The sequence below is a fragment of the Danaus plexippus genome (assembly GCF_018135715.1).
Source record: "Danaus plexippus chromosome 22 unlocalized genomic scaffold, MEX_DaPlex mxdp_33, whole genome shotgun sequence".
In the NCBI taxonomy this organism is placed as follows: Eukaryota; Metazoa; Arthropoda; class Insecta; order Lepidoptera; family Nymphalidae; genus Danaus; species Danaus plexippus.
The window spans coordinates 2,315,814-2,326,772 of NW_026869856.1; the positions used below are offsets into that span (position 1 = coordinate 2,315,814).

At 29.0% G+C, this 10,959-nt stretch overlaps 1 long non-coding RNA gene across 1 annotated transcript; it reads left to right on the forward strand.

Annotated features, from left to right (window-relative positions):
- The first annotated feature begins 6,372 nt into the window (after window positions 1-6,372).
- On the forward strand, window positions 6,373-7,390 carry LOC116773596 (uncharacterized). Its single transcript, XR_004353713.2, has 2 exons — window positions 6,373-6,540; window positions 6,631-7,390. It is a non-coding gene; the product is annotated as an uncharacterized LOC116773596 (long non-coding RNA).
- Window positions 7,391-10,959: the final 3,569 nt, after the last annotated feature.

Below are 10,959 nucleotides of genomic sequence, written 5' to 3' on the forward strand. Positions count from 1 at the left end.
TTGTTTTTGCTTTTAAAGTGGAAAATGAGGGAAATATCTAAGAAGGCAAAGAGTTTAGAATTTTGGTGGAGTAAGTTACCCACCGAATCCTCCAGAATCGTTGTGCGGGTACACTTTTAAGTCAGATCATTGGTCGTAATCTCTAGTTACCTAAATCACTAACTCTGCAATCATACTGACTGACAGATCCTTTATTCAAAATCATAAAGGAGGTATTAGATAGCGGACTTGTAAACACTGGTACCTCTCAGAAATATATGTCGAGAATATTAGAAGGGGAAATTAATAAAGCACTTGAACAGGCTTTCTAAACAATGTACGGCAGAACGTCTAGGTTAAAAAACCCAGTTTTAAGCGAATTTTTTTAAATGAAACTAATATATTTCGGATATACTGAGCGAAGTATAGCGAAATGAACAAAAGTCGCGAAAGTCTTAGATCTCATTATTAAGCGAATCCACCAAGTAGAAGGAGAACCAGTTATAAAAACTTTATTTCTCAGTTAAACTTTAGAAATTCGTTTATACCTGGCCCTGGAGCTGGAGCAGGTCTTCGCATAGGGTAAATTGAATCTGATTCAGTTCAATCGCAAGAAGATACAAGTTGGTCATGTACCACTAAAAAGTTCCATTTACTATAGATCTAGTAATCTAATATTCTAGGACATTCCTCTTATGATCTCATACGGGTCTGCTGCTTGGGTCTGCTGAATCTTATACGGATATAACCCTAAGTCTCGCCGCAAAATTCACTAAGTCGAAGCTTGCGAGAGACCGAGTTTTTATGCACGTCGAGGAATGTACTGTCTCGGGTTATGCTGTACACTTTGACGGATCGCAGCGATGTTTTCGGCTGATCTTGTGTTTCTTGAGTGTGGGTAGATTGATAACCGAACCGGGCGTTTCAAATTTGACCACCATACGTTGAAGAGTGGACTGTGAAGTACCACCACGTCTACCGTAAAAAGGACGCGATGAACGCAACGTTTGCACTAACAAACACTCATTTTGATTATAAAATTTTATCATTTGTAAGCGCTGTTCAATCGTATAACCAACCTACTATGGTGATTTGGCATAACTAACTGAATAATAAACAAAAGGTTTGACGAATGTCATCAAGCCAAAATCTACCCGCCCTTATTGGAAAATCCATTACAAAGCACAAGTTCGTCACAACATGGAGTTTTTTTCTCACTTTATATTTCAGATGACCATGGACAACAGGAACTACTTCCCATCGGATAGGCCGTTTGCCCTTTTGTCTCTTTAATATAAAAAAAATAGACCTCACTATACAGTGTATGGTTATCTCAGTATGTCATTTAAATGTATAAGGTAAATTAGTTCTTAGTTTTCTGAATTCCTATATTATGAAACATTCTATATTAAAAAAATACTTAAGTCTGCATTGCAATGTAGTTTATTATAAATCAAAAATCAAGAACGTGACGTGACATTTTTTAAAATAAAATCATCTTTTTATTTTTTCTTTCTTTGGTTGTTTTAATATTGAATATTTTACGGTTATATTATGGTTATCATATTTAAAGTAAATAGACAAAAAAGTACATGCAAAATTTTATGCCATTATAATAGGTTATCTCATATGAAAACAGTAAGTATTAGTGTTATGAGAAAACTTGTAACCTGTACTCAAGCATGTTTATGATATTCCAATTAATTTAAAACTCATATTGAAGCGCATAAACATGAGCGCTTATTTCCTATTAATTTATCTGAAAGCACAATATTGTTTTCATGTCAGTCAATTTGAGGAACTGACAGTTAATTAAACAGAAAATTTATAACATTGTAAAAGGATGTTTACATGTTAGAATATCACGAAGAAGCTTTTTTTAAATATATTGATTTCCCAATTAGAATATATTTGAATCACAATATTTTACACTAATATTATATATTGTTTTTTTTACACCTAACTAAGGTAGTTAACAGGAGAAGAATAGCTTTGACAGCTAAACTGAAATAGGCTGTGTGTCAACTGTCAGCGCGCTTAATCCGAAGCAACCCTGATGTCTTACTTTATGCATACTTAAATACAATGTAAGGTAAATATCGTTACAATTTTTTTTTAAAGTATTAAAAGTATTTGTTTCTTTGTATATCTTATAAGTTTTTCTGTTACTGTATATGCAAGAGTAAAGTGCCATCATTTCATTTTTTGTCATATCTTCATACATTTCCTAATAAAGTTTTGCAATTATTTATAAGTAGGCTTTCATTCTCTTAAGTTAAAGTAGGTCTTTATGAAGAGGCAGACCTAAAGGATTTTGGATTACGACTTGCAATATAAACAACTGTCTTACTGTCAATACAGACTATTCCCGGGTAAGCTTCAGTGTATATATATACACCTAAACATACCTAATATAACACTATACCTATATATATTAGTATTATGCCGTCGCAATATTTTTGTTATAACATTTAGAAACACTCTGTTTGCTTTCTCAGCTAAAACATGTTCGCGGGCCATGTTGTAATATAAATAGTCAAAGACTAGTATAAGATAAACTATGATAAGCTATCTCTAGTGTATCAGGATCTGGTAAGTACCAAAGATACATAAAGATTCGTTTGACCTACCTTGTTTGATCGACCATATTATTTATTTGTAAATTCAAGCTCCATGCGTCGCCTAAAGAATATCCCCTAAATAGGATGTTTCTTTAGTACTTATTAAAGAGATGCCTTTGTAATTTACAATAACTATGTGAGAGCCACCGAATGTGATCTAGATTCTGATAACTAAGATGTGCAAATTTCTTTTCTGAATGGTGATATCCATAAAATTGTTAGAAAGGGAAAGAAACTTACTTTTATAAGTGAAACTAATATTTTTCGGATAACTACGCGTAAAATAATAGTTTCACTTAAATGAATACTCGCGAAAGTCTTAGATCTCGTTACTTTTATAAGTTATCAAAATCATCTTTCAACTAAAGTAAGTTGTCAGATGTTGGCATCATAAGATGAACGGCATTCTCACAAAAAGGATAAATTTTCAAAATTTTGCGTTTGAAGCCTTCTTCTATTTTAAATATCAACATGACATTGATAATAGACCGTTATAATTAATAAGGCGCTTCTTCACTTGTTGACTTATATGAAGCTCAACGTTAACAATGTCTATAGACTCTCGCTGAATGTGGCCGAATTTTCAATAATTGGGTCCACAGTGAATCAGAGTTTTTCAATATTCGTCATATTTCTGTTCATTTATATTTGTTTCCTTCTATCTCACTTTTCTCTAGCTGAATCTGAAGAATATTGTTGCAGAAGTTGTGATTTCCTAAATAAGAAAGTCGTAAAATGCTTAAGTTTTAGATAACACTATTTTAATATGAACTTTCTCTTCTTGTCTGATTAACCTTAATAAGGGTGTAATTCAAGACTACATTAATTAACCTATATCGCTTATTTAATTACATACGTTATATTAGTTTAATTACTGTTGAATGATTATTTATGGAAATATATATAAGATTAACCAACTTTCCCACTCCATATTTCAGTTTAAAAACTACATATACTGTATTAAAATTTCATTAATTTAGTTTCTAGCAATGCAAACTATCTATAGTATATTCTCAAATACCGCAACAGTCCTCATGGCAAAAGAGCATTCAGCAAGGTATCCAAACTTTGCATAAATTTTTCAATCATTCTCTTCAAAGGGGATCGATAAATAGGACGGAGTGAAATCTCGTTCCCGCATAGTTGCAGTAAACAATTTGCTTCCTCAAATCCACGTTTGTAAACATGACGTTTAATCGATGCCTTTACGTAAATAACGACTTCATTCTTGTTGTGCTAAGTTGATGAGTATAATAAGTACCTAATCAGAAAGATTAGTAATTCTTAGCGATTACTTAATAAGTCATGTGGTGCGAAAGTTATCATGTATTATATATAATAATGCAGTAAGATTTCCAAAATTACACTTAATGTTATAAATATTTAAATTCATTAATCTTATTTTGTTTGTTTTTTTATCGGCGTATAATTTTATTACCTCTGAAAAACAACTTAATGTACTATATATTAATCTACTGATTAAGATAAAAAATATTTATATAATTATATATATGTATATATTTATATAAGTTCAAAAGCAATTTAAGAAGTTGAAAGAAGGACTAAATGTGATTTGGAAGATTGTATTACCTTAATATATTTTAAAAACTGTTCCTCAAGTAAGATGTTACCATTGCCTATTGTGTGTATATGGATTAAATTATAAATTTTGATATAAGTAAAACAAATATAACTTGAGTGTATTTATTTGAATGGTAGGAAAATTTTTAATTGATAATGAAAAATTTTCATGTATTATGAAATTTCCTCAGACCTGGCAAGTTAGCGCAATTAAGTACATAAGGTATTAAAATTTAAACATTGGGTTACAAAATATTATGCAGTATGTGAGTTGAAAAAATATTTAATTTCGTACCTGCAATTTAACAGTGGATTGTACCTACCTTTTTTGGGAGAAAAACTTAAAATGTATTTGTTTGCCTTTACACAAATATCAGCAAGGAAGTACAAGTTTCTGGTTTTTGTTGAAAAATTTTAAGTCATATAAAAAAGGGATACCTGGTAAATTAAACTGGTTTATCCTCATTTTGCAAATCTTATGTTCCTTAATGTACCGTCTTATTCGAGATAAAACCCTTTCTTTCACTATAATATAATTTAAATTAATTTGTAATTAAAATTTTTAGAATCAAAACTAGATTGTTTATTAATGTTACTAGAGCTTTTATTGTCGAAAGCGTGAAATTGGTGATGGAAAATATTACTTGGTGTAATGAATATTAATAGTAAATAAATAAAAATGATGACCTTAGTAATTTTTCGTCTCCTCCTACTTCTAAATATAAAAAATAAATATCTCTATGAACTTGCGTAATATACAACAGGTACCGAGATTTAATGAAAATTTCTGAAGTTTGTTATAACTTAAAGCGTGTAGTAGGACGTGGTACAGTGACACAGCTGTTAATTAACAAGTACGGTACGTAAGATGATAATGATAAAAGGTGTAGTTTTTGCTAGTTTACGTTCTAGTCCGGGGTGATGTAATCCGGGTACTTCTTGGTTATTTTCATTCAAAGGGTCCACATAGTTCAGCAATAGTTGTTTTACAGTTACAAACTCTTAAGAAATCATTAAATATTTATTAAATAATTTTTTTGAACTTAAACGGCACTAGCGATTAGGAGGTTTCTCTAGGCACAAGTGATTAGGTCTCAACAAAACCACGGTTCAGAAGGAGAAGATATCAAACATATGAATAAAAAATCAATATTGAAATATATCGCGTAATTTCATTGTTTTGTGTTTCGGAAACCCGTGAAAATTCAATACTATTTGATAGCATTTTTGAGTTTAGATAATAAAGTGTCCGAAATAAGGACGACCTCAGGTTTTTATGAAGAATAAAAGGTGACTGAAAGCGGATTCGATTCAACCTTGTTGCAGTTAGAGGTAGACTGTATCGTTTGTGTCTATTTCTAGGCTTCATCAAGCCCAGTAACAGACACAAACTGAAAGTTTAACGAGGGAATTTTTAACCATATAACTTGTGATAAAAAAATATACATTGCAGAGTCAAAAATATTCAGCACAATATTAAACCTACAACTAAACTAACGTTAACCTGGCTTAAACCTCATTGAAGCGAAAGTCAACTTTAAAAACCATAAGGTTCATTGAGTAATTCCCACGTCATTATCAAATATTAACAGTAACTGTATATAATAGAAAAGCTAAAATCAGTATTCGAATTTAGCCAAGAACTACATACTATTGTTGATTTTGGAATACCGTAAACTCAATGGTTCAACTTAAGCAATCTTTGAATTAGGTTTTAAAATTGTGATTATCCAACACCTATCGTGTTCTCGAAAGCTTACTTATTTTAATTTTTTTTTTATTTTGACACTATGTTAGAATAACAATATAGAAATATATATAACATTCGAATAATTTAAAATACTTAAAATTAAAAAAATATTAAATTAAATTATATGTGTAAATGGACACTTTACAAAAACGCCCACTGGAGTCTGAAGTGGTATGCCTAGGATTATACAAAATAGTAATTTTAAAGGTTTAAAAGAGAAAAAGATGAAAAAAAACAATATCTTAGATGCTGTAGTAGAAATTTAAGTAATTAAAAGCATTTTTAATGGACTAGATCAGGAAATTGTCGAAATTTCGTCTTATCTTTAATTCACCTAACTTATTAGAAGTTTAAAAGAGGTATTAATATTGGATGTTTTTCTTAAAATATATAAAGAAATATATTTGTTCCAAATTTCCAGTTTTAATGCTATGGTATAAAATAAAACATAAAATACAAAAGGAATGGTTTTGCAATTTATATAAAATATACATTTATTTGATTCTTCATAAAACACAATCATGAACTCGAAGATTGTTATGGCAGGAAAAATGTTTTGTTTTATAATATTCTCTCTTAAATGGTCATTTCTTTTCATGATGTCCATGCGTAAGTATACTAGGCATGTTTAATTTTAAATCTTGTACAATACAAGCCTTGTCAATATTAATTTTAACATTAAATGAATTATATTTACAGAAATTGTTTATATTTCTACCACTAATTACGATATAGTTAAAATGTACCAATTAATGGTACCTTATATAATACCAAATAAAACGAGACCAAAAGACCTGGATCAAATGAACACTTGCGAATGCCCCAGAGTTTATTGGCCAGCATGTGCAACAGATAATATTACATATGTCAATGTGTGCATATTACTATGTTTAAATAAAACACTGCGACGATATGGACCATGCATTACTTACCGAAGGAATTTTAACAAGAAGATACGCGTCTACGTTCCATCGATTTGGAAAGTGCGTAGAAAAAGAGTTCGTATTTAAATAGATACCACTAAATTGTTTGCTTGTGTATACTTAGTTCATTTAGCAAAGAAGAATATGTGTTATGACATATAGTAACCAAATTTTTAATCATAGTTTACAAAATATTATAGGATTTTGCAAAATTTCAACCAAAATAGGTAAGTTTTTATGGTTACTGAAGTTATTTAAGTATGTATGTTATACTATAATAAAAGCATATTTTTTACGATGTGGATTGAATGAAGTTAAAAACATCGGTCATTTTGACGGTATGATCCATGAACAACGCTGATTCGAAAATTAGGACAATCAAGCGTTGTTAAAATAGGAAGACCCTCCCGGGTGGCGTTTGTATTGATTAAATATTGTATTGATATTAAGGTTAGCCAGTTAATGTTAGTCTTAGTGATTGGTTCTTTAATTAAATATCAAATTATATTTGAATAAAATCTTGTCTTAAAAATAAATATGTGTATTTTTTTTTTCCACATTATTTGTGTGCATGCACTAACGTGTACGAATAACGACAGTAATGATGATAAGGGCAACCGTCAGGCTGACAATACAATAATCCCGTAGAGATTTTTGATGTATATTGAACGGAAGGGAAGCGAAAAGTCCTAAATAAACATTAATTTAAAAATTAAAAACTAAGAGAACTAAAAAATGCAAACAATTAAATAAGCTGTCGAAGGACTTTTTGCTTGCTTACTCTTTTTAAATTCTTTTTATATTTTCATTTCTGATTACTAAGCCGGATTTTTAATTTTTAAATTGTTTATACAGTTTCGGTTAGCGGTTTAATTGGATGGAGTTTTTAAAATAAAATATTAAATTTATATTATTATTACACAACATATTCACAAAGAAAAGATACAGATGAACTTTTGACCATGTGACTTAAATTTTAGATTTCAAAGTCCACTCCAGAGGTCAAGACGAAACAGCAAATCTTCACAAGTGAGTTTTATAAGCACGAATTGTGTCGTGTATAATCTTTGAAGGTTTCTTAAGTAAATAATTTTATCAAAAAAATAGTACAAATACATACACTAGACACACAAATTTCTTTGTGATAATTGTCTGTATAAAATAATCTTAAAGAAAAATGATCTTATACGCCAAGTTGTAAAAATACAGTGTATAAACTATTGCAATATCAATAACTTCAAACAAAAACACTTTCAACTCATCTTGTGGAGTAATTTTGCTTTACAACGAGTTTTAAAATCTTTGTGTTAGAAAAACGAATAGTACATTGCTTTGGAACTGAAAAGAAGTACAACAGTACTGTAAAGCTGATACTTTTTATTTCTGTTAGTATGTTTCGTTTGTCGTAAATTGTGTCATAACATTTCTTTTATCGTTTAATTTAAAAAAATATGTATTATATAACCAAAAAGAATATATAAACATATTATATTTTGCCGACAAAATAATCTTTTTCCTTATTAAAACGTAATTTTGTGATTACTATCAATGTCATTAACTCGCACAATTAAACATGTCACTATTTATAAACAATTTTCTTTTGCATGATCAAAAATACAATGATATGAAGTAAGTAAATACATATTAAATAATTCCGTAAATGTGTGATAATTTATGTCACAAGCTATTTAGATAAAAATCTTGCATACCAAGCGATTTCAGACATTTCATTAAAATAAAATGTAATACCAATCTTTGAGGCCGAGTGTATACAAGTTATGAAAAGAAAGGCAAATATTTATTTTATCAGCATTTGCATTAAATATTATAAAAATATATTTTTTTTAAATTTTATGTAAACGGGGTCTTACTACTAAATAAATAGCAAACTGTTTCTATAATGGTACAAATAAAATATACAGCTTGTATGGTATGGTTAACTTAAAATAATTTTAGCATAAAATTAGTGAATATTGTAAAGTAAAGTAGAAGTAATAATATTTTTGTATAAAAGTATTGAAAGAGCTTTAATAAAAGAAATGAATTAAATATCTTAGTCACATACTCTATTTGTACAAAAGAAAAAAAATAACATGACAGAGCCTATTTTCAAAATTAATTGTAAATATGAATTCCTAATCTATATATTACATAAATATTATCTATATATATATAGATATTTTTTTTATCTAGAACTAATTTATTTATAATAGTAGTTATTTATATATAATATTTTAAGAAGTAAAAATATCATAAAATTTTTAAAATTAAATAAAAAATTTGCTTCTATTTTTAGTTTTACTGTGCAGAGTTTGTAATATTATTAAAATAGGCGTTTCCCATTTCTTCAGGTATGATGGCGACTGATTGTAAATAGCTGATAGCGTCACCTTAGTAATTTACTGCTTTGCCTCATATTACATTGTTTCCACAACATCAACGACATAATTTTGCTTTGGTCAGTGCTCATGTATGGCTTATTTTTTATTTCAAAATCTTTAACCTTGACCGACTTTCCTATATTGCAGTACGTTTGACTAAAAATAAGCGAGTTTAGATGTTAAAACGGGTAATCTTTTGAAATCACCTTTATTAGAAAAAAAATTTAGTTTATAAATCTTAGAACAATTACAGAGGTAAAAGTACCGTTGATATTTAAAGATATTTTCTATTTGTAATGAGATGAAAATTTATTCTGTCATAAATTATAATATAATTATTTTAAATTTGTATTAATCATCCCTATCCATAAGACTCGCTTACATAAAAGTCATGCCCAGACACGAGGTCTTGGGGCATCATATTTTCAAAAATATTAATACCATTACTTTCATTTGGATTACAGAGTTAGTAAGTAGAGGAAGGTTGTTTTTTAAAGTTGTTTAAATCCTTCCTAATAATTATGTAGTATTTTAAAAGTTAAATTTTATTTTAATTATAAGTCCAGGTCTTAATAAAGATAACAGTTTTAATCTTAAAAGGGATGTTACGCGTTATTAGTTTTGCTGTATCATAAAAGGTTTATATTATTTCCTTACTGACATCTTTTTCTTGTGCCTCATATATTAAAAGTGTTCGTATTCTGGTATAGCAATAATTTCAAAAGAGATCAAAAGAAAACAGGACAGGCATTTGTAAGCACCGTATTCCTGCTGTGACATAACGGATAATGTTCATTTCTCGCAATCCGAGTTTCTGTTTGGAAAGTGTTATCTAAGAAAAGATAATCTATCTTCGGGATTGCCTTTGTGTTTTATTTATACAAGAATAAACAGTTTCTAGAAAATATTCGCGTAAAATTGGAAAAATATGGAAAAAAATTTAAAAATATAAATCTAATTATAGGATTATTTTATAATTTTGGCCATAGAAATATTAAAATACCAAGTTTTGAAATAAATATAAATTTAAACATCGCTTTCAAGGACAAGTTTAATTGTAACTACTTAGCTCAATAAAGATTTAAATCTGCTTTGTTTCACCAGTTTTCATACTTTATTATAAGAGCATAAGATGAGACAAATATTACTCTTGAAAAATCTTACCTTAGTAAACCTGGTCTTACCCGTCATTTTATTTTAAAAAGGTGGTAATAGAGAACACTGATAGAAATTGTCTACGCGATCTCGACTTTTAGATTTGGAAGAGAGCTCTTCTTTATCACATAGCTTTCTCATTTACGGTAAAAGATAAGGGCCAAAATGTCTGCGTTTCGATTCTTCATAAGATTTTGATAATTGCAATGCAAATCAGACCACATAGGCTATAACACGCCTTCAGACTTACCTTCAATTAGATTATGCGACGTATATAATAATATAGACACTACGAGATAATTATATTTGATATTGCTGCTGAAAGAACTAAAACAGTTAAAACAATACAACCAAAAAACACGCTGCTATTTAAAGTCTCAACAAAAGTCAACCTGCGTTGTTGTAAATATTAAAAAAGGAACTGAATAGTGAATGTGGCTTAAATACAGTTGCCCTGTGAATTTTTAAATCGCCACCAAAACATTTTTAATTTATATGAACTTTTTGCTTGCATACAATTGATATGCCAAAAAAGGTGACGTTATTATTTATTTTCATAAAAAAAAAGT